The sequence below is a fragment of the Lissotriton helveticus genome, chromosome 6 (assembly GCF_964261635.1).
Source record: "Lissotriton helveticus chromosome 6, aLisHel1.1, whole genome shotgun sequence".
Classification (NCBI taxonomy): domain Eukaryota; kingdom Metazoa; phylum Chordata; class Amphibia; order Caudata; family Salamandridae; genus Lissotriton; species Lissotriton helveticus.
In genome coordinates this window covers 599,444,396-599,471,339 of record NC_136067.1, presented here as the reverse complement: position 1 = coordinate 599,471,339, position 26,944 = coordinate 599,444,396, and the positions used below count along the sequence as shown (strand labels likewise).

Here is a 26,944-nt window from a genome sequence, read left to right as displayed (position 1 = left end):
CTTTCTTCATTGTGCGTAATCCAGCACTCTGCTTGGAGGGAAATCGCAGTCTGGAGGAGGAGGATAGAGGAGCATGTTCTTCAGAACTTGTGAACCTGAGGAATGTAGACTGCGGCACCTTCAAATCAATAAGCAAACAAGTGAAGACAGTTCTGATGATGGTCTTCTTTTTGGGATTAGGTGATTAAAGTTTGAATTAAATTAACTGTGCAAAACAAAGAAAGAGAGACACAAAGCACACAGGAATAAAAGTGAATAAGGACGAAAAAGAAAGTTCTTGATTGATTGTCTCATTTTCAGGGCTCGGTGTCAGGGAATAAGAACAAGATTTCGTCATCATACTCTGCGAATTCAGGCTGGATGAGGTCAGTGGCACCGAACAGAGAAAAAATCCCCTCATCTACGTTGCTGTCCTCATCGTCTTCATGTGGCGTGCTTTCTCGCACTTTGTAATCTGGTGGTATGAGGTGCTGATTCATCTTGATCATTGTCAGCCGCTCCACATTTTTGGGCGATAGGCGGCTCCGTTTGGCAGTTACAATGCCACCAGCAGCACTGAAAACACGTTCAGAAGACACACTTGCGAGTGGGCAAGACAAATAGTTTATAGCCAGGTTGTAGAGCTGTGGCCACAATTGTTTTTTGCCATGCCAATACTGCAATGGCTCCTCATTAAGAAAGACCACTGTTGAGTCATTCAGATAGTCCTGCACCATCGACTCAAGGTCATCAACTGTTCCTCCACTTTGCTTACTTTTTGCTGTGCCTGTGACATTTTTTAGAGAACCATACCCCATCAAACTTAGCCAATCCTCCTCCCCAGCCACTGTTAGTGTTGTCATTGTGTGTGGTGCAGATGATCCAGTTGCCGGTGTCTTTAACGGCTGAGAGGTCACTTGTGCCCCAGCCACAGGTGCAGAAGTGGATTCTTGTGACTGCGGATGGCCTGCTGATGCTGATGCTGATGTACTGGCTTCTCCTTCAATAACCTGCCGTTCTTTTTCAAACCTCTTGGCTGACCAGGCTAACCAATGTTTGTACTTTTGAACATCTGCATCAGCGAAAGGAAAGAATGCGTTGTCTGCCAGCGCCTTTTTGTAGCGTGGATCCAGAATAGTAGCACAAATGTAATGCTGATCTGAGTTGATGTTTTTAAGACGTTCATCACCACGTAGGCGATGTAATAATTTCTCAGACAAAATGAAATGTTTTTTTTTTTTTTCATCTTTTTCAAACTCAGAAGAAACCGCCATCAGTTGGTGCTCCAGTATGCACAACAATGGGATAGCTTTTCCCAAATTACAGTCCTCCTGGCTGACTGCACGCGTGAAGAACTCAAAAGGACGAAGCATGTCTGTCAGGCTTTTAACTATGGCCCATTGCGCCTTACTCATCCGCAGGTCCTCCTTCTGAGATGTAGCCTCTGTCATGAAATAGTGATCGAGTACCGTATACTGCTCATGCAGACGCTCAAGCATGTAGAAGGTTGAGTTCCAACGTGTTGCCACCTCCTGGATGAGTGCTTTCACTGGCATTCCACGTTGAAGTAGCAGTCTCCGCAGATGCTTCCGGGCCTTAAAAGAATGGCTGAAATGGTTGCACATTTTGCGGCAGGTGGCCATTACCTCGAACGCTGGACTCTCTTTATCACTCAAGAATTTTTGAACTACCAGGTTGATACAGTGCGCCAAACACGGCACTCTAACATGGTGACCCTGTGACATGGCCTTAACTACATTGGCGCCATTATCCGTGGAAACATAACCAATCTTGCGTTTTAGGGGGGATAGCATTGACAACACCTTTTTGTCAAACTCTTCCAAAAGGTTTTCTGCTGTGTGACTTTTCTCCAAGGCAAACATGGCTAGTGTTGCATGTTTCCGAGCAGCTTTGAAAACTTGGTCCGGGTCAACACCTGCGTTTAGCTTTGCTATAACACCTGAAAAAGAGACCCAGTGTGCAGTGATGCACATGTAATCATCGCCTGGGCCACTGGTCCACATGTCTGTTGTCAGATGTATTGTGTGAACAGCACTCTTCTGCAAAGCTGCCCCAATCGCCTGCAGCACATCTTCATGTAGTGCTGGAACCGCAACTCTGGCAAAATAGAACCGGCTCGGAACCTTCCATTTAGGGCAGAGCGTTGCAACTAATTCAAGAAAACCTACCGCTTCTACAAAAGAAAAAGGTAGAAGGTCCACAGCTAGCATTTTAGCCAGCTTAGTGTTATACAGACGCGTCAGTGGGTGGTTGCGTTCATATGGCACGTCTGAAGTAAGCATTGTTCTAATGTTGGCCTGGACCAAGCATTTACGGGCTGATAATGACTTCGTTGACCCAATTTTGCTCGCTGGTGAACTTTTGTGCGTTGGTGTCTCACTCGCTCCAACACTCTTAGTGTGCCTCACATTGGGTGTGCTGCTGAGAGGGGTACTGGGTGTAAGGGAAGTGTTTGACACGTCTTCTTCCTGCTCGTCAACATCAGATGAAACATCAACGTTTCCTTGATTTTGGCCTTTCTTGATCGCAGCTAGGTGCGCAAACCATTGGACACCGTGCTTTCTGTCAAGATGACCACTCTGGCCGCCGGTACCATAGTTGCTACCTGGCTTACCACGACTAACTGCAAGCTTACAAAGGGTACAAATGGCAAACCTTGGATTTTTGGGACAAACAGTAAAGAAGTCCCAAACTGGGGACTTGAAGTGTCTGTGGGACCTGGAGGAGGCGGCGATACTGGTGGTGGTGGTGGTCATGAAGCTAATGCCAGATGAAGTGGAGGATCTGGATTGGCCAACTTTTGTACGTTTTCCACTTTCACCGCCACTAATTAAGGTCGAGGTTGACGCAGGTCTCTTCTTGCCAGAAAGAAATATGGAAGCGGGACGAGTTGGTGTACTACTTAACTCCAATGATTGTGGTGTTTCCACTGCCTCCTCATCGACAACATCATCATCATCATCATCACGCGCAGCAGCTCTTCGGGCTAGGGTCAAAATGTCTGTTTGCTGCATGCCCGCTGGGGCTGCAGTGACCTTTATGATGACTGGGTCGTCGTTGGCAGAGTCTTCATCAGCAGCAGTATCCGCCACTTCTTGTTGAGCCTCATCACACTCCATAAGTCTGAGACTTTGGACGAGCTTCCTTTTACGCTTAAGTACCTTTGTTGGATCATGGTGTGCCTCACTCTCAGACGGCTGTGGTGCTGGTTCCCAAGTTTGATCCGTATCATCAGAAGGAGGTGTGCTTGAAGAGGATGTAGACACCACCCTTGATCTCTTCCTTGCTAGGGTTGTGGAAGACAATGAAGGATCATCAGGAGGAGTGGCTTCCTCAAATGATACCTCGCCTTGATTGTCGATTTCCTGATGTGCCCCTACTTCGGGAGGAACAACTATTGTGGGCACTTGTTGTGACCCTCCATGCACCTCTGCATGCGCATCTCCTTGCGCTGCCTCTCCTTCCACATGTACTTGGGCTTGTACTTGCACATGTGATTGTTGTTGCCGCTGTGGTTGTTCAACACTCGTCAGATGAGCTACAACAACCTGTGTTGATTGAGGGACATTGCTGCTGCTTTCTTGCGATGAGCCAACATCACTGGTCGATGGTGATTGAAGAAGTATACTGGCTGCCTCTGCAGCACTCAAGGGCTTGGACTTAAGTTGGCGTGGTGGTGGTGGTGGCACTGAGCCCAATGGAGCGGGGGTGCTGCTGCCAGCTTGGTCCCCAGCAGATCCCGCTGCAGCTGCTGCAGGCATACTTTTTTTTTTACTCACAAAAAAAGGGGCGGGCGGCACACCAGTGTCCTTGGTAACTTGCTTCTTCTGCTCCTTACTGGCACCTTTCTTGCTAGAGGAGCTACGGGTTACTTTTTTTGGGGCCATCTTCTTCAGAGCAGGTCAGCAGGCAGCAGTTGCACGAGTTGCAGAGGGTTCTGTGTCCAGACGTGACGTCGCGTGACGTTATGCTGCACACACCGCTGCAGGACTTCTTCCTGGCACTGGTGGTTCTATTGAGTCTTCTTGTGCACCTAAAAGCAATGGAAGACAGAGGAACATCAGTTCAGTTATACACCCCAAAAAATCGACAAAACACAGAAAAATGAGCACAATCCCATGCCATCCATGATGTTTACATTGAAGACACCCCACAGAAAGACTAGGGACATGCAAGTATGCAACACTCACTACCCCTGGGCATAAGGGATGAAAAGTAGGCAAAATAAGTGCAGGCCTCAGACACTGCCTCTCCTCAAAATGGCCCCCTTACACCCCAAGCACATGTTGCTGCCTGTACCAGCCAGCACTCAAGATGGCCACCACCACCACCCACATGGCCAGTCCACATCAACAGTACACCCCCAAAAAACAGAAAAACAGCCAGAAATCACCACAATCCAATGCCATCCATGATGTTTACATCAAAGAGAGTGAGACAACACCACAGGCACACTCAGTCCATGCACCACCACCCCTGGGCAAGCAAAAGGCCACACCAGCAGCCCCCCAAAAACGACAAAAAACAATAAAATAAGCACAATCCCAGCCCATCCATGGCCTCAATTATGTTTAAATTCAAGAAGACACCCCACAGAAAGACTAGGCCCATGCAACACTCACCACCCCTGGGCAAAGGGCCACACCAGCAGGCCCAAAAAAACGACAAAAAACAATAAAATCTGCACAATCCCAGCCCATCCATGGCCTCAATGGTGTTTAAATTCAAGAAGACACCCCACAGAAAGACTAGGCCCATGCAACACTCACCACCCCTGGGCAAAGGGCCACACCAGCAGGCCCAAAAAAACGACAAAAAACAATAAAATCTGCACAATCCCAGCCCATCCATGGCCTCAATGGTGTTTAAATTCAAGAAGACACCCCACAGAAAGACTAGGCCCATGCAACACTCACCACCCCTGGGCAAAGGGCCACACCAGCAGGCCCAAAAAAACGACAAAAAACAATAAAATCTGCACAATCCCAGCCCATCCATGGCCTCAATGGTGTTTAAATTCAAGAAGACACCCCACAGAAAGACTAGGCCCATGCAACACTCACCACCCCTGGGCAAAGGGCCACACCAGCAGGCCCAAAAAAACGACAAAAAACAATAAAATCTGCACAATCCCAGCCCATCCATGGCCTCAATGGTGTTTAAATTCAAGAAGACACCCCACAGAAAGACTAGGCCCATGCAACACTCACCACCCCTGGGCAAAGGGCCACACCAGCAGGCCCAAAAAAACGACAAAAAACAATAAAATCTGCACAATCCCAGCCCATCCATGGCCTCAATGGTGTTTAAATTCAAGAAGACACCCCTCAGAAACACTAGGCCCATGCAACACTCACTACCCCTGGGCATAAGGGATGAAAAGTAGGCAAAATAAGTGCAGGCCTCAGACACTGCCTCTCCTCAAAATGGCCCCCTTACACCCCAAGCACATGTTGCCTGTACCAGCCAGCACTCAAGATGGCCACCACCACCACCCACATGGCCAGTCCACATCAACAGTACACCCCCAAAAAACAGAAAAACAGCCAGAAATCACCACAATCCAATGCCATCCATGATGTTTACATCAAAGAGAGTGAGACAACACCACAGGCACACTCAGTCCATGCACCACCACCACCCCTGGGCAAGCAAAAGGCCACACCAGCAGCCCCCCAAAAACGACAAAAAACAATAAAATAAGCACAATCCCAGCCCATCCATGGCCTCAATTATGTTTAAATTCAAGAAGACACCCCACAGAAAGACTAGGCCCATGCAACACTCACCACCCCTGGGCAAAGGGCCACACCAGCAGGCCCAAAAAAACGACAAAAAACAATAAAATCTGCACAATCCCAGCCCATCCATGGCCTCAATGGTGTTTAAATTCAAGAAGACACCCCACAGAAAGACTAGGCCCATGCAACACTCACCACCCCTGGGCAAAGGGCCACACCAGCAGGCCCAAAAAAACGACAAAAAACAATAAAATCTGCACAATCCCAGCCCATCCATGGCCTCAATGGTGTTTAAATTCAAGAAGACACCCCTCAGAAACACTAGGCCCATGCAACACTCACTACCCCTGGGCATAAGGGATGAAAAGTAGGCAAAATAAGTGCAGGCCTCAGACACTGCCTCTCCTCAAAATGGCCCCCTTACACCCCAAGCACATGTTGCTGCCTGTACCAGCCAGCACTCAAGATGGCCACCACCACCACCCACATGGCCAGACCACATCAACAGTACACCCCCAAAAAACAGAAAAACAGCCAGAAATCACCACAATCCAATGCCATCCATGATGTTTACATCAAAGAGAGTGAGACAACACCACAGGCACACTCAGTCCATGCACCACCACCACCCCTGGGCAAGCAAAAGGCCACACCAGCAGCCCCCCAAAAACGACAAAAAACAATAAAATAAGCACAATCCCAGCCCATCCATGGCCTCAATTATGTTTAAATTCAAGAAGACACCCCACAGAAAGACTAGGCCCATGCAACACTCACCACCCCTGGGCAAAGGGCCACACCAGCAGGCCCAAAAAAACGACAAAAAACAATAAAATCTGCACAATCCCAGCCCATCCATGGCCTCAATGGTGTTTAAATTCAACAAAACAGTTGTATCATGCACCCATAACCAACCCTGGTCCTACTGGATACTGTGGCTACCCACAATATAATTTATTTAATTTTCTGAAAAAGTTCCAAAATTGTACTTGCAGCAACTGTAATGCCCCAAACAAACTTACTTGTGAAAGTTGATTTCTAATCCAAAAGTGATCCAAAGACAGTCAAAAAGGCCTCAAATCCAAATATCCAGCAGCACCCACAAAAAGTAATCCTTCCAGCTCCAGATCCAAATGAAAGTGACCAGGAGATGGACAAAGCACTGGGAGGAGCCTGCAGGACAGGAACAGGAAGTTGGAGACTGTGGGGCACTTCCTTCCTCCCCCCCCCCCCCAAAATGGACTCCTTGCAAAAAAAAAGGCCATGCAAATGTCAACCTGAGGAGTGATTCTGATAAAAATCATAATTTTCTGAAGGTTTATCCTGTTTGCTGGTGATTTTCTTGTGCGAAATTGCAAAATCTCTATTTCGCAAGTGCGAGATTGTTCCTTTCCGCCGCAACTACATGTTCGCAATTGCGAACTCTCGCGAGGTGTGCTGTGCAAGGTGGCAAGCCGCGAGTACGTATTCGCGGGCGACAAACTCCCGCGGGAACACGCAGCAAGATCTAAAATGGCGCGTCACTCGCAAAGAAAAACAACTCGGCAAACGCTAAAATGACGGAAAGTGAACGCCGTGCACCACGCCGCGCGCCGCAACCAAGCAAAAAATCCGCCGCGAGCGGATTCACGGATTTTCGACAAATTCGCGAGCGTTCGCGGATTGCGGATTTGCCGAAAATCCGAAAAATCCGCGAGCGGAGCGGATTTTACGCCCATGCTTACTCCCCACACATCAGGAACCACCATGGACACACATATCCCCCATGCATTCCTATGGGAGGGCAGGCCAATCTCACACACGCACTCAGAGAGCGCACGCACTTTACACTGGGACACAGTGTCAAAGTGCGCAAAGACCAGAAATCACTATACTTAGGTAACATTAAAAGGCAAAAAGTTCAGGGGTGAACCTGCCAGAAGGGCCAAGTCCAACACAACCCCCTTCCAGCCAAAATGCAGGGCAGACCAATCACCACTGTGATGGACTTCCCTGCTTTGGGTGATAGAACACGGACGCGGGCAAGCACTGAAGGGACACCCTCCAGTTCTACGCCACGTTGTTCCACAAAACCAAGCTCATACATAAAAAAAAAAATCAGGCACAACTAGGCTACCCCACTGGTACTCCTTCATTGGCCACGGCTAGGACCAGGCCCTAGGCCACCCAGATACCACTGGTCCTTGACCATCCACAGAGTGGGGGGTGGTAACCCCTGGCATAAAATAGCCATTCTCCACTCCCTTTCTCAGTGTAGTTCCATACTACCACTGAACCTTCAATCTAGGGACCGCACCCTCAGGCTGAACAGAGGTCACGGGCAAGAATGCCCCGCCCAACCTCTACTTCTGGGGTTGCGCACTCTACCAGGAGAAGCACCCTCCAGAACACAACTCTCCTACCAGTTTAGGACCGCTCTCCCTCAACTGGTCTACCACCTGGGATCCAAATTCACCGGATGTACAGGGGTCAGAGGTGAGGTCTCCCTCCCTCTGCACCCCCTTCCAGAGTTCTGCACCATCCCAACTGGAGTGGTACCCCTAGAAGACAAACCGGCCAGGACACTGGCTACACAGTCGCCCTGCCGTCCAGGTCAGGCAACCACCTGAACCTGGCTCCCCAACCTACGGATGCTACCCTTTGGTTAGATGCCTGGCGCACCAGGACTTCACAAGTTGAAAATAAAGTCTAAGGCTTTCTCCTCTCCTTCAGCAGCAAGGCAACCACTGCAGGCCAATCCCCAGGTCAGGGACAGTACTCCTCCTTACAGCTTTCCCAGTTCCTTCTCTTCAGGCAGAGGTTTCTTCTTGTAATTTCAGGACACTGCTTACAGTTGCCCTTACGTCCAGATCCAGAACCATCGGCTACTGGCTCCCCAACCGAGGGACGTACCCTTTGGTCAGATGCCTGGCACACCAGGACTTCCTGAGGGTGACACATAACTAATGTGTCGCGTCACAAGTCTGCCTGTTACCCAGGACAGAAGTGGCATCACCATGGTCACTCCCCGGCGACACAGCCCTTCTGGCTGGCCCCTGACCCACTGGTTCTTCCACTGGGGAGCCTTTTCCCCTCGCACCAATCCATCTGGACTTCTGCACCCTCCCAACTGGAGTGGTACTGCCAGACACTAGAACTGCTGGAACCCTGCTTACAGATGTTCCACATTCTCTAGACACTGGGAGATCCTCCTCAAACGGCCTATTAGTACAGCCTAGGCCCCCCGACCTGATGTTCCCCTAAGAAACAATCGAGACCCTGAGACTGGGTTTCGGGCACCTGGAGACACGCAGTCCCACCCACTCCTTCTCCTCTGAGACAGGACGTGAGCCCCTACACCCGGACATAGCCGGGCTACTCTGAACCTCTTTCACCATGCTGGGCTGGAAGACACCTCAGCCACTCCTTTTGGAACCACTTCCACCTCTATGTCTCTCTCTTCACAGAACCTTACCAACTCTAACATACTGTATCTTAACAGACCACAGAAATCAAAAGCAGCTCCACTTTGGCGGACATTCTTGAGAAAAGTTTAACACAAGGAACCCAGGCGTCGGAGCTAAAACAGGAGTACACACCAAAGTATTCAGCAAGCTCCGCTCCCTATCCCAGAGAACTCACTCATTTGTCCAGTGCAACCCACCATTCATCCACACCCCTCCCCCAGACCGGTGAGACAGTATCTGCTGTCCCTGAATCTCAACCTGCACACCTCTTACTAAGCACCAGGTACCATACTCTGGGAACGGGACGGGAAACACATGCTGGACACATTTTCGCTGCCTCCACTGGATCCCACCCTTACTGGTGAATCCAGACACACACTTTTGTTGCTTCCACTGGATCCCACCCTACTGGTGAATCCAGAAAACTCACACTGGACTTAGGGGATGATTTACCCTCCCTCCCGAGTGACACCTAACTCACAGTGCACAAGAAACACATTTTCAAAGAAATGACATTTAGAACAAACTTAGAAACAATAATCCCCTTCCATGTGACTATCTAAAATGCAGAGGTTTGTAGTGGAGCCAGTTGTCGCTGTGGTACTGCGCAAACACAAGTCCTCATCCTTCTGCTTGCTTCCAGTGTTAGAAATAGGATTTCTGGTTGGCTGAGGCTTGCGCCAAAGCCAGGCAGAAACCACCACTCTAGTTAGGGCAAGGAAGTTACACCCCAAAGATAACCCCTGCTCACCACCTTAGCAATGTGACACGAGCAGTAAGGCTGATCCCGGAGGCAACGTGTAAAGCATTTGTGCACGCACCCACCAGCAACATCCCAGGCCCTCCACAAAAGGAACTCCACACAAGGTTATATATAAGAATAGGCTTTGCATTACCATAAACACATTACATCAAAATCACATAATTACACTGTGCCAACTGGCACTGGGCAGTATTTACAGGGGATTATTAACACCAGGACAGGGCCACGTGGGCCACTGTCCGAATCAGCACTTTGTAGGAATAGCACTTAGAACATAGAATAGTTGTAGCACAAAATAACGCTTGTAGAACACAACCAGTAACCACTGGTAACAGGTAGGTACACTCTACGCAATACTAACCACCTTAGGCAAATATCACGCAGGGAAACATGAACTCACTAGCATAACTATACTAGGCAAAACAACCTCCTAAGCATGAAAAACACATGTAGAGGTATAGGCATAAATTCATTGCATATTATGCATAGATCACATTAGGCAAGCAATCACATTTGCGCCACAAATCATACAACTTGGCCTCTCAGGGGCTCACAGGCCCAATGTCCAGAATGTCTGGGTTGGCTGCGCAGGCAGCCAAAGAAGAATGCGCCACAGGCCTAAACGATGCAGCTGCCCACTAAGTGCTGGGCAGCTGGGAAACTGAGCCTGGCACCAGCGTGCCCTCTGGCTCTCTTCTGGGCTCTTAGAACAGCAACAGTGCCCAAAACAATGTGGGAGCCTCGTGGGCTTTGAATCAACTGTGCCCCCAAACACGTGGGAGCCTCGTGGGCTCGAGAACAAGTATGCGGCAACACAATGTTGGAGCCTCTCGGGCTCTAGATGCAGAATGCCCCCAGGAACCGCTCAGGCTCTGATGACCGGAAATGCCCCCGTGGGGGTAGGAGCTACGTGGGCTCTAAAAGGAAATATGCCCTGGCCCCAACTGGCTTTTGAAGAACAATGATTTAGGGCGGAATGACGGGGGGACAAGCACCAGCAGGAGGAGGCGGGCAACGGTAATGTGCCCCGACGTCCCCTCTGACAAAAATGTCCCCATTCTGGGAGCGGCCCGCTAGCAGACGGGGCCACTCTACCTCGGTGCCTCGCTCAGGCACCACCTGCTCCATTTGCTCCTTCGGGAAGCGAAAGCGGGACGGTCCTCATGTCCCCGACCCAGCCCTAACTCACCGGCTGCGGTCGGAGGCGTCCCTCCTCCTCGAGGTGGCGGCAGTGTTCACAAGGCGGCAGGGGGGGCAGGCACTGGCAGTGTGCCTCGCGCCCCCCTCCGTATGGTCACAGGCGGCGCTTGCGGGGCTCTCTTCCCACGAGAGCCCCGCCCTCACAGTGCGCCACATCTTCACCCGGTCCCCCGTCTCGGGACCGTGACTTAGTGTAGAGCCCTTCGAGGCTCCGGGCAGCCGTATCTTCTTCCGGCCGGGTGCCGGCCAATCCCAGCGTGGCAGCAGGCGTAACTTCCTTCAACAACCCGAACGTGCCGCCTACTGTCAGGCGCAATGCTGCCCGATTTCGACGCAGCAGCGGCGACAATCTCTTTTCGGGGGCAACACCGAGGGGTAGTCTCCCTCGGTGCAAAAATAAAAAGTAGAAGCTGGGTGGGCACCCGCTAAGGCTCCCAGAAACGGGGTGGCACCCGTAAATAATTACATATTAGCGGGCTAGGCACCCGCAGGGCAACAAAAGGGCAGGAGCGCTTCCCCCCCAGGGAACACGACAGCACTCTGCCGATCAACGCAAAATAAAGCGCCTACCAGGCGCTGGGGCACAACAACTACCAAAGCCCCCAAAGAAGGATCCCCCTAAAGCAAAAAGGGGTCCCAGACGTCCTGGGCATCAGGGGGGGCAATGCGAGGCCCAGGGGCCAGCACACAGGGCACTCCAGCAAGGAGACAGCCCCCATGGCGGTCCCTCCTGGGCCCCACTAGCAGCAAGCCCCCTCCTGTTAGGACCCAAGCAAGTACTCCAGGTATCCAGGCATCCAGGGGCTGGGCAGGGCCCAGGGAGGCAAACCTTCCCCTGGGCCCCAGCAGCAGCACGCCCCTGGTAGATTCAAGTCAGGAAACCAGAACCTTTTACGTGAGGTCACAGCCTCTTTTTATACACCCATTTCCTGGTAGCACAGGGTTAGGGAAAAACCAGATCCAGGGACACCTCTGAGGAGAAGAGAGAAAGGCAGATGAGAATTAAGGAACGACAGCTGAGAATAAAGAGACAGCTGGTAGCCTTAAAAAAGGGAGTCCCTAGAGCTAGAAATAGCTAGAAAAAAAGATGGGACTAGAGTCCCATGGTGGCAGCAACTTCCCCAGTGGTAGAGAAAGGTTTCATGACCACAGAAATTTAAACAAGATTGTCCCGCCCTACCAGAGTGGGGATGACATCCACACATGGATAACTGCACTGGAGAGGGCCTGCAAAGTTCAGAAGGTTCCCCCAAGAGCAGTAGGCAGCTATCTTGTGGCTCTCCCTTGCAGACAAATGTAGAGATAAGCTCCTCACTGTCAGAGAAGAGGATGCTGATGATTATACAGTCCTGAAGAGTGCTCTGATTGAAGGGTTTGGCCTAACCACTGAGCAATATAGAATAAAGTTCAGAGATACCCAAAAGGCTCAGACTCAGGACTGGGTTGACTTTGTTGATTGTGCTACTAAGGCTCTGGAGGGATGATTACTTGGCAGTAAGGTGTGTGATTATACAGGATTGTACAACTTGATTATGAGGGAGCAGATCCTCAGGATCAGCTGTTGCATCACCACCTGGTAGACTCTGATGTGACCTCTCCCCAAGAATTGGGAAAGAAGGCAAACAAATGGGTCAGAACCAGGGTGAAGCAGAAGGTACAGAACCAAGGTGGTGACCAGAAGAAGCAAGATCCTAACAAGGGTGGGGAGAAGGGTAAAGACCAGAAGTCTTCACAAGGCCCCCAAAAATCTTCTAATGGTGGGGATTCCCAATCATCCAAAAAGAAAGGCCAAAAGTAACCGTGGTGTAAAATCGGTAAACATAATACCCACTGGACTAGTGATTACACAAGACCTAAAGACTCAACTACAACCACCATTTCCCTTAAGGCAAATGTTCCCCCTAGTTCTGCTCCAAGTGGTGGTACTCAGAATAAGGGTGTAGTAGGGTTAACCCTGGGTTCTGAGATAAAATGGTCCGACTCTCTACAATGAGCCGGACCAGTATGGAGAACAGGGCGTTACACCAACCTTTGCAACAACATAACACAGAAAACCAGCCACGGCAGATCACATTACCACACACCGAAACACATCAATATTGATTTGAGGGAATATGTTATGACGATATGTTTTGTGGATTTGACAATATTTGACATTTCTTCTCGTTATTGCTGCGGGTACCCGCAACGTACATGAATGATCATTAATCAGTGCTATGTCTGCTGTCTAAACTGGTACAGTATAATATAAAAACCCTAATAAAAATATTTAGTATTAAATCTTTTTATTGCAAGAAAATAGAAAACGTACCACGGCTCATGCTAAAAGTGGCCCGGATCACCCATGATAATACAAGCAAGTAAGAAGGTCTGCACTGAGCCCAGTACATTTGGTGTAAAACACAGCAAGTCGCCTACAACCCAACTGGGCCGGCCGCGTTGTTAGGGTCCGGGAGCCACCTTCGAATATAGTATGCTGTTAAGCAGAACCGTGACAACCCCAACAATTCCCCCCCCCCAACCTCACCCATCCCCCTCCTTGTCCAACGAGTAAAGGGGTCTGCAGGTGACTGACATTACTTTAAAGAGTTTCCTGGGGGGTTGCGCGCCTCCGAGCTCTCGGCTTACGAGATTGTGTTGCAGGGTCTGCGAGTGGGGTATCTGCCAAGCGCAGCAGCCACAGGTATCGGGGACAGCTCAGCTCCCTGAACTCCCCGGTGACTAGGGTCAGGAACGGCCACCAAAGTTCTGCAAAGTCTTCTCCCCTCCCAGCCTTAGCCAGTGATAGCTTCTCCATCCCTAGTATCGTCCAGAGCCTATGTTACCACCCAAGTTGCTGAGGAGGTTGAGCATCCCTCCAGTGTGCCACAATGTTCTGTATCGCTGCTCCCAGCGCGATCGCTATGAGTCTCCCCCTCAAGGACTTCAGGGGATACATCAAGGCGTTGGGGAGGCCGAGCAGCACATAGGCAGGGAATCTGGGAAGTTGAGTGTCTAGGTGCATGTCTATTAAGTCGAGGATTGTGGTCCAGTAAGGTTGCAGACGTTCGTAGCTCCAGAGTAGGTGTTCTAGGGTACCGAGCCCCCCGCATCCCCTCCAGCAGCGGTCAGTGACTCGAGAGTCCCAGCGGTGCAGGCATTCTAGTGTGTGATACCAATATGTGGCCACTTTAGTGAGCGTTTCAGTAAGGCCCATGTGGTAAGCTGAGTGGCGAGCCCTGTGATATATGCCCTCCCATTCCTTGTGAGTAAGTGCCCTCCCAAGGTCTCTCTCCCACCTGGCTCTCCCTGCATTGTAGGAGTGAATGTTAGTGAGTAGTAAGTGTTGATACAAGTCTGCGAGCAGCTTTTTATCTGAGGTACGTGTCACCAGCCATTTTTCGTACGGCGTGAGGTGTCGCTGTGCGCCGGGTTTAACAGACGGATGAAGAACCCAGTGGCGGACCTGTAGATAAGGCAGGCGGTCAGATTCCGGTATGCCGTAATCCTCTTTCACCTTCGGAAAGGGAAGAATACCGTTAAGATCAAACATATGACCCACGGCTCTGCAGGGCGTCGTCCTCCATATCGCAAACGCCTGAGGGTCAAGGCCCGGGGAAAAGTCCGGATTGTTGAGGATCGGTGTCATCGGGGAGGGGAATGAGGTGAAGCCCTGCTGTATCGCCACCGTGTCCCAAGTGCCCAGGACCGTGCTCGTGATCTGCGACGCGTAGAGATTGGGCGGCCTACGGCGACGCGGCAAAAATGGGACCCCCTGCAGCGGCCGGCCCGCCACCGCCTGGTCCTGGAATTCTACTTGATGCCATTCTACCAATGTGCGCAGCTGAGCTGCTTGGAAGTATAAGGTGAGGTCAGGTATACCTACGCCCCCATGAGCAGGGGGGGGGGGGGGGGGGGGGGGGAGTGTAGCAATCAAATGCTTAAAGCGCGGGCGCCGGCCATTCCAGATAGATCGCATCAGGTCAGATTGCGTTTTGTGGAGCCACCCCGCCGGCGGGCGTATGGGGAGGGTTTGAAAAACGTAAAGAATCTGTGGCAGCAAAGTCATTTTGATAGCCGCAATGCGGCCCAGCCAGGAGAGCGTGAGGTGTTTCCACCGCCGGAGTTCTCCATTGAGGCGCGTGCTGAGCCTCGTGTAGTTGGCTTCTGCTGTAGTTCGTACCGTCGGTGCCAACAGAACCCCTAGGTAGGAAATGGGGGAGGTGGACCACGGTAGGTCGTACTCGGCCTTGGCCTCCGCCAACACGTCAGGTGGCCAGGAGATGTTCAGTGTCTCCGATTTCTCTACATTGACTTTAAAGCCCGAGGCCAGAGCAAAAGTGTGAATTTCCACAAAGAGTGCCCGGAGGGACTGCATCGGCGACATCAGGGAAAGCAGAATATCGTCTGCATACAGACTGACCTTATGCGTGCCCCCGCCGAATGGGATACCCTCAATGAGGCCGTGTGGTCGTATACGTTGTGCCAATGGCTCCATATAGAGAGCGAACAGCAGGGGGGACAGTGGGCAGCCCTGCCTCGTCCCCCGGCCAATTGGAAAGCGCGGAGATGTATGGCCATTAACTCTGACTGTCGCAGTTGGCCGGCGATAACAATTAAAAATCCGGTTGCGGAGAGTATCCCCGATGCCGAACTTCTGGAGTGCCAGGTTTAAGTACGGCCAGTGCACTCGGTCGAAAGCCTTCTCGGCGTCGATGGTAAGGAGCATGCAGCCCGGTCTCGTTCGAGACCCTGCCTCTATCAAATGGAGGACTCGCCTAGTGTTATCGCTGGTTTGCCTCTGCGGGATAAATCCGGCCTGATCGGGTTCCACTAGTTGCTGCATGTATGGGGCGAGTATGCTCGCTAAGATCCCTGTGTATAGCTTGAGATCTATATTCAACAGGGATATTGGACGGTACGATCCACACCGGGTGGGATCGCGGCCAGGTTTGGGCAGTACCGATATCGCGACCTCCAGTAGATCCGGGGGTATGGCACCTGGTTGGTCGAAAGTGTTGAATAGGTCACACAGTAAAGGGGCTATCTGTGGGCAGAACTTCTTGTAAAAGGCCGCCGAGTAGCCATCCGGTCCAGGTGATTTACCCAGCTTGAGGCGGGATATCGCTGAAATCACTTCCTCCAGTCCAATGGGACGATCGAGGAACTCCGCCTGTGCCTTATTTAAAGAGGGGAGTGTTGCACCCTGGAGGTAGTCCCTGCTGGATTGCAGGTCTAAGCGGTCCGCCTCATAGAGGTCAGCATAGAAGTCCCCGAAGGCAGCGGCAATCGCCCCATCCTCTACTATCGGGTCGCCACCCTCAACCTGGATGGTCCGAATGTGCTGCCGCTGCTGCTGCTCCCTCAGCCTGCTTGCCAGGAGCCTCCCGCATCGGTCCCCCCCAGTATAGTACGCATGGCGCAACCGGAGAGCGGCATATTCAGCCACATCCTGATCTAAGGCCGCAAGCATCCTTCTTTCCGCGCACAATTGACGCCAAGCTCGAGCCGCTCCTGTACGCTGGTGCATTTGTTCCAGCTCTGCTACGCGTTGGGTGATCTCGGCCCTCTTTTGCGCACGTTGCCTTTTATTGGCTGCTGCTAGGGAGATAAACTCGCCCCGCAGGACGGCCTTGAGCGCAGCCCATTGGGTAGCTTTGGTGGTGTCGCCGTTCGCATTGTGAGCGAGAAATTGGCTCAGGGCAGTCTTGATGCGTTCTAGCACAACCGGGCTGTGTGGTAAGTTATCGTGCAATCGCCAGTGCCGCTGAGGTCTCGGGGTGGCTGGCATTGTGAAGGACGCCACCACCGGGGAATGGTCCGACAGGGAGGCCGGTTGAATCTCGACATCCAGTGTACAAGACGCCAAGTGGGAGGAGCATAAAAAATAATCCAGACGTGCGTATGTTTTGTGGGCCGCCGAGTAATACGTGTATGCCGTGGTTTGTGGGTGTACCTGTCGCCACAAGTCAATTAGCCCCAAGTCTGCAAGACGGGTCTGGCCCATCCTCGAGAGCACTCCCACTTGTCCCGAGCGTTGCCCGGACCGATCTCCGGTGTTATGAAACACCAGTTTGAGGCCCCCCCCAGCAGTAAGTGTGAGTGTGTGGTGGCTGTGACCGTCTCCAATGCCCTGTGTAGGAATGCCTCTTGACCGTCATTGGGTGCATAAATGGAGCCTATTAGCAGCGTCTGTCCTGCAATAAGGAAGCGATGTGCCAGTAACCTGCCTTTGATTTCCCCCTCCTTATGTAAGACCCGTCCCCCAAATGATTTGGCCAATAGTATCGCTACCCCAGCTACTTTCTTGTTTGCGGAGGAAAAGAATTGCCATGGGAAGGAGCAAGACTTAAGTCTATGATGGTCTTTGGGGAGCAGGTGAGTCTCCTGCAGGAGGCAAATGTCCGCTCCGGAGTGCTCCAGGAGTGAAAGAACCGCTTTGCATTTGATTGGGTTATTGAGCCCTCTCACATTGAGATTGAGGATAGTCAACGGGCGTGTCATGTCAACCCTGCAGGTGGAGAAGCTATGCTGCGCGTGTGGGTCGCAGAGGCGGGCCAGGAGAGCCGGCCCCGTGTAGAACTCGTGGACAAGGAGGACCCCCCACCCACTTTCCCCACCCCCCCCAGTTTCCCCCTCCCCCCCTCCAACTCCCACCATCATCCTTCCCAGTCCCCCCCGGGCCCCCCTTAACCCCAACAAGAAACCAGGTAGGAACATTTCAGTGTCGGCCCGAAACACACCATTGTCCAAGTCCAGTCCCACTGGGGGACAAGTCAGTGGAAGTTTACCTGAGTAGACGTCCAGCCACCAGGCCACTCTCCTTCGACCCCCCTCCCCAGAGCCCAATACCTGCTAAATGAGTAATGCTGAAGTGTTCTCCCCCTGAGAAGGTCTCAGGCAGTCGGTGCAGAGTCTCGGGCCACCTCCCGCACCGCGTTGACCATATCTGCTCTGATAGTCTGTGGGTCTGGGCGCGCACTGGATCCCGACGATCGACAGCTCGAGACCTGCTGCCAGCCGTCTCTGGTGAAACGCCGCCGCTGCGGGGTGTGGGTGTCCTCCTCAGTGGCCGTGATCCCCAACACCCCACAGGTGTCCTGGAGGTAGCGGAGTTGGTGCAAAGTCCCATTCCACCTGAAGATGATGCGGAAGGGGTGACCCCAAGCATATGGTGTTTCATGTTCCCTCAGAAAGTCCGTCGCAATTTTAAAGGACTTACATTTTTGGAGCGTTATCGCGGACAGGTCCTGATATAGGGCCACCAGATGGCCTCGGAACTGCAAGGGCTGCTTCTTCCTGGCTTCGCTAAGAATACGTTCCTTGAGCGGGTAATCCGGAAGAAAGGCCAAGATGTCCGGCGGAGGGGCTGAGGTCCGCCTTGCAAGTCGCACACGATGGGCCCTGTCAATCCGAATGTGGAAGTCTGCCGATTCGCCTAGAACGTCACGGAACAAGTCCTGCAGGTAACCCGCCACATCGGTACCCTCTTCTTTGGTTGGTACGCCTCGGACCCGAATGTTGTTCCGGCGGGACCTATTTTCAAGGTCCTCGGCATGGGCCTGGAGGTCCAGTTGTTGGTCTTTCAGGCGTATCACCTCCTGTTGTAGCTGTACTATCTCCTCATCCCTGGCGGTGTCTGCACCCTCCATGGCGGCTACTCTCTCCCCGAGGCTGTCCACCTCACCTCTCTGACCTCTCCCGCTACCTCCTGCTTCAGAGTATGGAAGTCCTCCCTTAGGGAATTGAAGAGGGATTCCAAAAAGGAGCGGGTTATGGACGGTTCACCTGTGTCAGTGTCCTGCTGGGCCTTCGACGGGCCCAGTGATGGGTGCCCCTTGTCCGTTTTCGCCTGGGGTTTGTTCAGCATCTCAGGCAGTGTCCGCTCGCCCTTCTTCCCTCCCCTCTGGGCAGCCATTTTGAGGGGGTTCCCGCTGGTCGGGGACTACCGCAGGTGCGCCGCTCCGGTGCCAGAAGAGTGCGGCGGCCGCGGGGCTTCGTGGTGGGAGTGGCAGGTAGCGGGCTGCGTAGGTAGGCACACCGGCGGGAGGGCCGCGCTATGGCCGATGACTCCAGCCGCGCCGGAGCTTGCCCGTTCACACCTGGTCCCGTTCTTGCAGCGGGGTGGACCCCCTCGCCTCCGAAGCACTGTCCCCTCTGCTGTAACTAGGACCTCCTGCAGGGCCCACCTAAGATGCCCCAGGTCAAATCAGGGCTGCGGCTTTCAGGCCTCGGGGAGTTCTAATCCGGTCGGGCCGGGTCGCGGCGCCCCGAGCTCCTCCAGGCCCGGGCGCGCTCAGACAAAATGGCGGCGGAGGTCCGGCGCCCGTCGCTCCCTTGGGTCCCTCCAAGCAAGCCGGGGTCTCCCTCTATCACTGCCTCCGCGGGGGACCGGGATCGCGTTAGTGTGGCGGGCGAGGCGTCGGGGGCCGCCCGGCGGACCCACCTGGTGCCGCGGTGTTTATCGGCGAAGGCCTCACCCGTATAGGCCGCAGCCGCGGCCTCGATTAGCAGTGTGGGCGGTCGTCCCCGCCCCGCCGCCACCGGGCTCCGAGACCCCGCCCCCGCCAGATCACCGGGCTGTGTTGCGCTGCCGGGTCGGGCGCTGCTCCCTTGTCTCACGCCAGTCGCAAGGCACGAATTCCGATCCGGTCGGGCAGCCGTTATTCTCGGAGTGGCGCCTCGCTCGTTGCCTCCTGCTCCGGCTGCCGCGGCGGGTTGTCGCGTCGCCTTTTCGCACCCTCTGCCGCAGAATCACCGGGACCCCGATGTGCTGTGGGCTGGTCCGGGTTGTGGCATTCGTCCCCGCAGTCTCCACGGGATGGTGGCAGGGGGAGGACGCTAGGATGCAGGCTTGGGCCCAGTCGGGTCGGAGGAGCTCCGGAGAGAAGCGTCCGCTCACTCCGCCATCTTGGCCACGCCCCCCTAATAAAAATATTTAAACAAAAAAAAAACCTGGGTTCTGAGATGGACTCTGGCCTAGTCAGAGTTCCAACTCAGGCTGTACCGATCTGTGATGGAAGCATGGATAGGTCCTCCTTTGTGAGTCCAAATAACGTGGGCAAATACATACAGCAGCCTTTGATAAATGAAAAAGAGGCTATGGCCTACAGAGGCAAGTGTCACTATGGTGACACAAGACCTTGTGGCTCCTGGGCAACTCATACCTGGTGAAACTTACCAAGTGACCAATGCTAGCAATGTCAGGACCAACCATGCCCTGGCAGTTGTGAATTTCGCCTGGGCAGGGGTAACTGGCATCAAGAAGGTTGTGGTAAGTGCAGACCTCCCTGTAGAATGCTTGTTTGGCAATTATTTAGAGACTTCAGCTTGGGCTCAGGACCCATGAAGAAATGTTAGGTATCTCTGCACATGTGTTTGCTGTGACTAGGTCACAGGCCAAAATGTCTAACACTGAACAGGCCCTGGATTCTAGAATAATGGACCAGGTGACTCCCAAGAAAAGGAGCAGTAGGGTAAAGGCAGTGCCTTCCCCCCTGACTCAGAACGCAGATCAATCTCTTGAGGGAGATGATTGTAGTCCCGAAGAAGGAACTGTCCCAGATGAGCTTGAGTCTGATCAGGTTGAGTTCTTGGGGACAGGGGGCCCTTCCAGGGCAGATCTGAGTCAGGGGCAGCTGAGCTGCCCTTCTCTTTAACCCCTAAGACAGCAGGCTGCTGCTGAGGCTGCTGGGAATGCTAGTGGCACACATAAGATTTATTGGGATGATGGACTCCTGTACTCAGAGTAGAGACCCCAAACCTCGTATAGCCAAGAGGTTGGTTATTTCTTTGAAAATCAGGGGCTTCCTATTGACACTAACCAATGCTATTCCTCTAGTAGGTCACCTGGGCCAAAATGATACTGGGGACAGGAGTGTCCCTCACTTTCATTGGCTCCACATGTCTGAAGAAACAAAAGAGCTTTGTCGCTCCTGTGTCACCTGTCAAGCCAGTGGCACCACAAAGGCCCCCCTGATACCACTACCTGTGGTGGGGGTTCCCTTTGAGAGGGTAGGGATTGACATTGTTGGTCCCATTGATCCTCAGACAGCATCTGGGCACAGGTTTATCCTAGTGGTGGTGGACCATGCCACTAGGTACACAGAAGCAATTCCCCTTAGGACCACCACAGCACCTGTGGTGGCAAGAGCCCTCTTGGGAGTGTTCTCAAGAGTGGGTTTCCCTAAGGAGGTAGTATCTGACAGAGATGCAAACTTTATGTCCAGCTACTTGACTGCAATGTGGAAGGAGTGTGGAGTGAATTATAAATTCACCACACCCTATCACCCACAATGCAATGGTTTAGTTGAACGGTTCAACAACACCTTACAGGGTATGATCAAGGGTCTCCCAGAAAGGCTTAGGCGAAGATGGGACATCCTACTACCCTGGCTTTTATTTGCATACAGGGAGGTTCCTCAGAAGGGGGTTAGTTAGAGCCCATTTGCACTTCTGCCTTGGCATCCTGTAAGAGGCCCATCGTGTCTGGTGAAGGAGGGATGAGAGTTACCTCTCAAACCCACTAAACAGGACATATTGGACTATGTACTTGGTCTCCGCTCCCGCATTGCTGAGTACATGAAAAAGGCAACTAAAAACCTTGAGGCTAGCCCGGAATTACAGAAGCCTCGCAGGACCAAAAGGCTGTACTGACTGTTTACCAGCCAGGACAGAAAGTGTGGTTGTTGGAGCCTGTGGCCCCAGCAGCTCTCCAAGACAAGTGGAGTGGACCCCACACGGTTGTTGAACAGAAGGGAGAGGTTACCTATCTGGTAGACCTTGGAACTCTCAGGAGCCCCCATAGGGTGCTTCATGTCAACAGGTTGAAACCTTATGTTGACAGGGCAGACATGGGCTTGCTCATGGCTACTGATGAGGGACAGGAGGAGGAGAGTGACCTTCTCCCTGATCTGCTCTCACAGAACCCTGATGATGGGTCAGTTGATGGTCTGGCCTTGGCAGGCAACCTCACTGCCCAGCAACAAGCTGATTGTAGACAGGTGGTCAATCAGTATAGGAACATGTCCTCACTGACTCCAAGTCAGACTGGTGCACTCATAAAGTGGACACTGGCGACAGGCACCTGTTAAAAATAAGATTTATAGGCAACCTGATCATCTCAGGGATTGTATCAGGACAAAAGTCCAGAAGATGTTAGATTTGGGAGTTATTGAACCCTCAGCAAGGCCTTGGGCTAGTCCAGTGGTCTTGGTACCAAAACCTCACACAAGGTGGTAAGAGAAAGATGAAGTTTTATGTAGACTACAGAGGTCTCAATGCAGTCACTAGAACTGATGCCCATCCAATCCCAAGAGCAGATGAGTTTATAGATACTTTGGCCTCAGCCAAGCTTCTGAGCACATTTGATCTTACAGCTGGCTACTGGCAGATCAGATTAGCTGATGAGGCAAAGCCAAAGACAGCAGTTTCGACCCCTAGTGGGCACTATCAATTGGTGGTAATGCCCTTTGGTCTGAAGAATGTACCATCCACTTTTCAGAGGTTGGCGAACAAAGTCCTAACAGGCCTGAAAGACTACAGTGCAGCATATCTATATGATATTGCTGTCTTTATCTCCACCTGGAAGGATCACCTGGTCCACCTGAGAAATGTTTTGGAGGCCCTGCAGAAAGCAGGCCTAACTATCAAGGCTACTAAGTGCCAGATAGGACAGAGTCAGGTTGTGTACCTGGGCCACCTTGAAGGTGGAGGCCAGGTTCAACCATTACAGAGCAAATTCCATACCATCATGGACTGGGTTGCTCCAACCATCCAGACTCGGGTCAGAGCATTCTTGGGCCCGACTGGGTATTACAGAAGCTTTGTGAAGGGGTATGGTTCCATTGTGACACCCCCGAATGACAACTTCAAAAAGAATGCCTAAGAAAGTTCAGTGGACTGTCAGCTGTCAACAGGCATGTGATGACCTGAAGCAGGCCATGTGCACTGCACCAATTCAGCAAAGTCCTAACTACTCCAAAGAATTCATTGTCCAAACAGATGCATCTGAGTTGGGGGTAGGGGCTGTGCTGTCACAATTGAATGATGAAGGTCAGGACCATCCAGTAGGTTTTATGAGCAGAAGGCTGACTCCTAGAGAGAAACGTTGGTCAGCTATTGAGAGGGAGGCCTCTGCTGTGGTTTGGGCTCTGAAGAAGCTGAGGCCATACTTATTTGGCACTCACTTCACTGTTCAGACTGACCATAAGCCCCTCTTATGGCTAAAACAGATGAAGGGTGAAAACCCCAAACTTTTGAGGTGGTCCATTTCCCTACAGGGGATGGACTATACAGTGGAACAGAGACTTGGGAGTAACCATGCCAATGCAATTGGACTCTCCAGATATTTCCACTTGGAACATGAAGACTCAACTGGTCATGGTTAGTTCAATGTCCCTGCGTTTGGGGGAGGGCGGTTGTGTAGGATAGTAGGATCTGCTTACTATTGTTACCCCCACTTTTTGCTGGTGTTTCTCTGTTTTTCGACTTTAGTCTGACTGGGGCCCCGCTATCCAGGGCCCCAGCCTAGCTGCTTCTTCTCTAAATTGAATGCATGTACATTAGGTAAACTCCAGATTCCTTAAAGGGTTACCCTTGTGAGTCCCTAGTGTATGGAACACCAGATACTAAGGGCATATGTACCCCAGAGGCCTACCAGGGGCTGAAGCATGTATTATGCCACCCCTGAGAAGACTTCCAAAATGGCACCACAGGACTGCTACTGCAGCCTGGGTAAGGTGGTGCATGCACCCCTTACTAAGATATAGGTTACCTATATCTACCTTACATCACTGACACATATAAGCCTATCAGTCACTCCTATGGCAGGCTTTATCAATCCTGAAGGTAGAGTGCTTGGTTTTGTGTGAGAGGGTACCCATGCACGAGCAGAGCCCCTCTGCAGCTTTCGGAGCCTATTCTCTGAGGCTGTTCTGTGACGCATTATTAACAGGCTACAGGGGCTGTCCAACAACCCTGAACCAGGGACAGTCGATTATAACACCTAACAGGGGTTCAGGTAAAGAAGTCAAAATAGATATTCCAACTTTGTGCAAACAATGAAAACAGAAAAGCAAAAAGAAGCCTGCGTATTCGTAAACAATTCAGAAAAACAGTTTATAATTTATTATATATGTTAAAAGTTCAAAAAGAGAACCATTACGCTCAAGACAAAATGTTGGTCAACAGAAAACAAACAACTTCACAAACCAAAGAAGTGGCTAACAAAGAGACATTACATGTGCAGAAGAACAACAAAGACAAAATAATGTGTCCTTTTAAAATTATGGCCACAAAAAGCGTAGACGGCGTTTCAACCGCTGGGTTACTATGCGGTCATCATCAGGACTTGAAATAGGCTTGAGCGATATATTGCAGTACAAAAACAAAAAATCATAATTACATTCAACGAGTAGGCTTCTTCAAAGGAAAAGACGAAGGAATAAAGCACCCAGTGTCAAGTCATAGAAAGAGTAGTAGTAAGCAAGTTAGAACTACCACCACACCCAACGTGGATCCAGTGCCCAATAAGGCAATCTGTAAAAAATCCCCTTTACACAGGACTGGCCAATCACAAATGTTGATGGCTGTCGCAATTAATCCAGCTTCTACATAAAAACCAGAACAGACAGTAAATCATACTGCAACACTAGTATGGGACAGAATGACCATAGCCAAGTCATAATTTACCACTAAGAAATAAAATAAACTTACTTAAAAAGGCTAGTTTTCAAAAAGCATCAAGAGTGTCCAACATTTTATATATTCCACGTGTGGCGCGTAAGAAGCACCCACGTGTGCGCCCAATCAATCGGCGAAAAACAAGGGAGAGGCAAGGATAAATAATTAATAAGCCTCCCGCCCTAAATCAGAACAATGATCGAATCAGACAGTTAATGACCATACCCCACACGTAGGTCAATGCTACAAAAAAAGGGGCAGAGCCCAGCGGGAAGGAGTCATAGGCCACCATGGTCAAGACTCACTATTCACTGCAGGCACAAAATCACATATCAGGAAGACCCCCTAAAATGCAAGACCAACCCAAGACATAAATCAGACAGTAAATACTACAAAGCTAGGTCCTGTAAGCGACTGTTTAAAAAACAAAACAGCCCGGGTGGCAATCCCGAAGGAGCCCAAAACATAATAAGAACCAGAGGGGCTGCTAAAATAAAATAGACTTAAAGTTATATAGAAATCGTAACCTTGCTGATTAACACCGCAAGTCAGTCCATGTAGCACTAGTCACGACCGGTAGCCAACTTAAACCAGCGCATACACAAATGGCGCAAAGTCATGGAAAGTTTAAGCTGTGGTTGAAAAGACCACAAGCCGATACTAAAATGCAGTAGGTCGTGCAAATTACAAAGAAGCCGGGCTTACCAAAGTACAAGTCCAGTCGGGAGCTCGAAACCACAAGTTGTCTCCACGAGATTCAAGCCGTCTGACTGAAATAGCGAAGGCACAACCACGACGTGCCCAACGTACGTGGGCGCCATCTTGGAAAGGGTATAGGCACACATATATTAGTGCGATCCCTAAGCTGCCAAAACCAAAACGGACTGCAATGAACTGCGAACAAAAATCGATCGCAGATCATAATCTAGAAACTGTTATTAAATGGCCAACATTAGATAATAATACACTTAATAAGTAAGTATAGAACTCAAACACAGTCCACCATACTTAAAGTGCGTTATAAAAGCAAGATGCATACAGAGGTGAAAAATGTTTTCCTTTGAACAGGTCTAGGTACAAAGGTTCATAAAACACTTAGTACAACAATGCCACATCATGTGACACATAGTACAACAACTCTATATCATGTGGGTCGAGATACAAGAGGTCACTATAAATACATACTTTGGCATGATGCACATCTTAAAAAAGGGGATATAGTTAATTACATCATATAAATGGAAAAAACAAATTCCATACAGCATATTATGAAGTCGGTCGATCATTATATCCAATACATTGCCTAGATTCTACATCAACCAAAGACAAAAACATGGGATATACAGACCGGCATGTCATAAGATTGTGATATCGTCATAGCAATATATAAGATTGTTTCACAACAAATAACACCACTCGTTATAAAAAGCAAAAAGTGAACAGCTGGTTGCTTAAGGGTGTTAAAATGACAATACTGGCCAAGACAAAATAGCATATTTATGGCTCAGCTTGTAATCACAGAATTGCACTCCTCCATAGAGTTAAGGCCAAGATTGATGCTATTGCAGCGAAGCATCCAGCGACATTCAGTCCTACTCAAAATATTGGCGATACTGCCACCTCGTTACGGAGTTAGGATCACTTCGATTACTTGCCAGCTGGCAAGTAATCGAACGCAATAACATCACTCTTGGCCTTAACTCTATGGAGGAGTGCCATTCTGTGATTACAAGCTGAGCCATAAATATGCTATTTTGTCTTTGCCAGTATTGTCATTTTAACACCCTTAAGCAACCAGCTGTTCACTTTTTGCTTTTTATAACGAGTGTTGTTATTTGTTGTGAAACAATCTTATATATTGACTATGACGATATCACAATCTTATGACATGTCGGTCTGTATATCCCATGTTTTTGTCCTTGGTTGATGTAGAATCTAGGCAATGTATTGGATATAATGATCGACCGACTTCATAATATGCTGTATGGAATTTGTTTTTTCCATTTATATGATGTAATTAACTATATCCCCTTTTTTAAGATGTACATCATGCCGAAGTATGTATTTACAGTGACCTCTTGTATCTCGACCCACATGATATGGAATTGTTGTACTATGTGTTACATGATGTA

At 50.8% G+C, this 26,944-nt stretch overlaps 1 long non-coding RNA gene across 1 annotated transcript in view; it reads right to left on the bottom strand.

Moving 5' to 3' along the window:
- The window catches only part of LOC144762791 (uncharacterized), a 133,016-nt gene extending 107,442 nt beyond the window's left edge, over window positions 1-25,574 (bottom strand). The window contains exon 1 of the long non-coding RNA XR_013596135.1: window positions 25,518-25,574. This is a non-coding gene — a long non-coding RNA (uncharacterized LOC144762791). The remainder of the gene's footprint in view (window positions 1-25,517) is intronic.
- Between the last annotated feature and the right edge of the window lie 1,370 nt (window positions 25,575-26,944).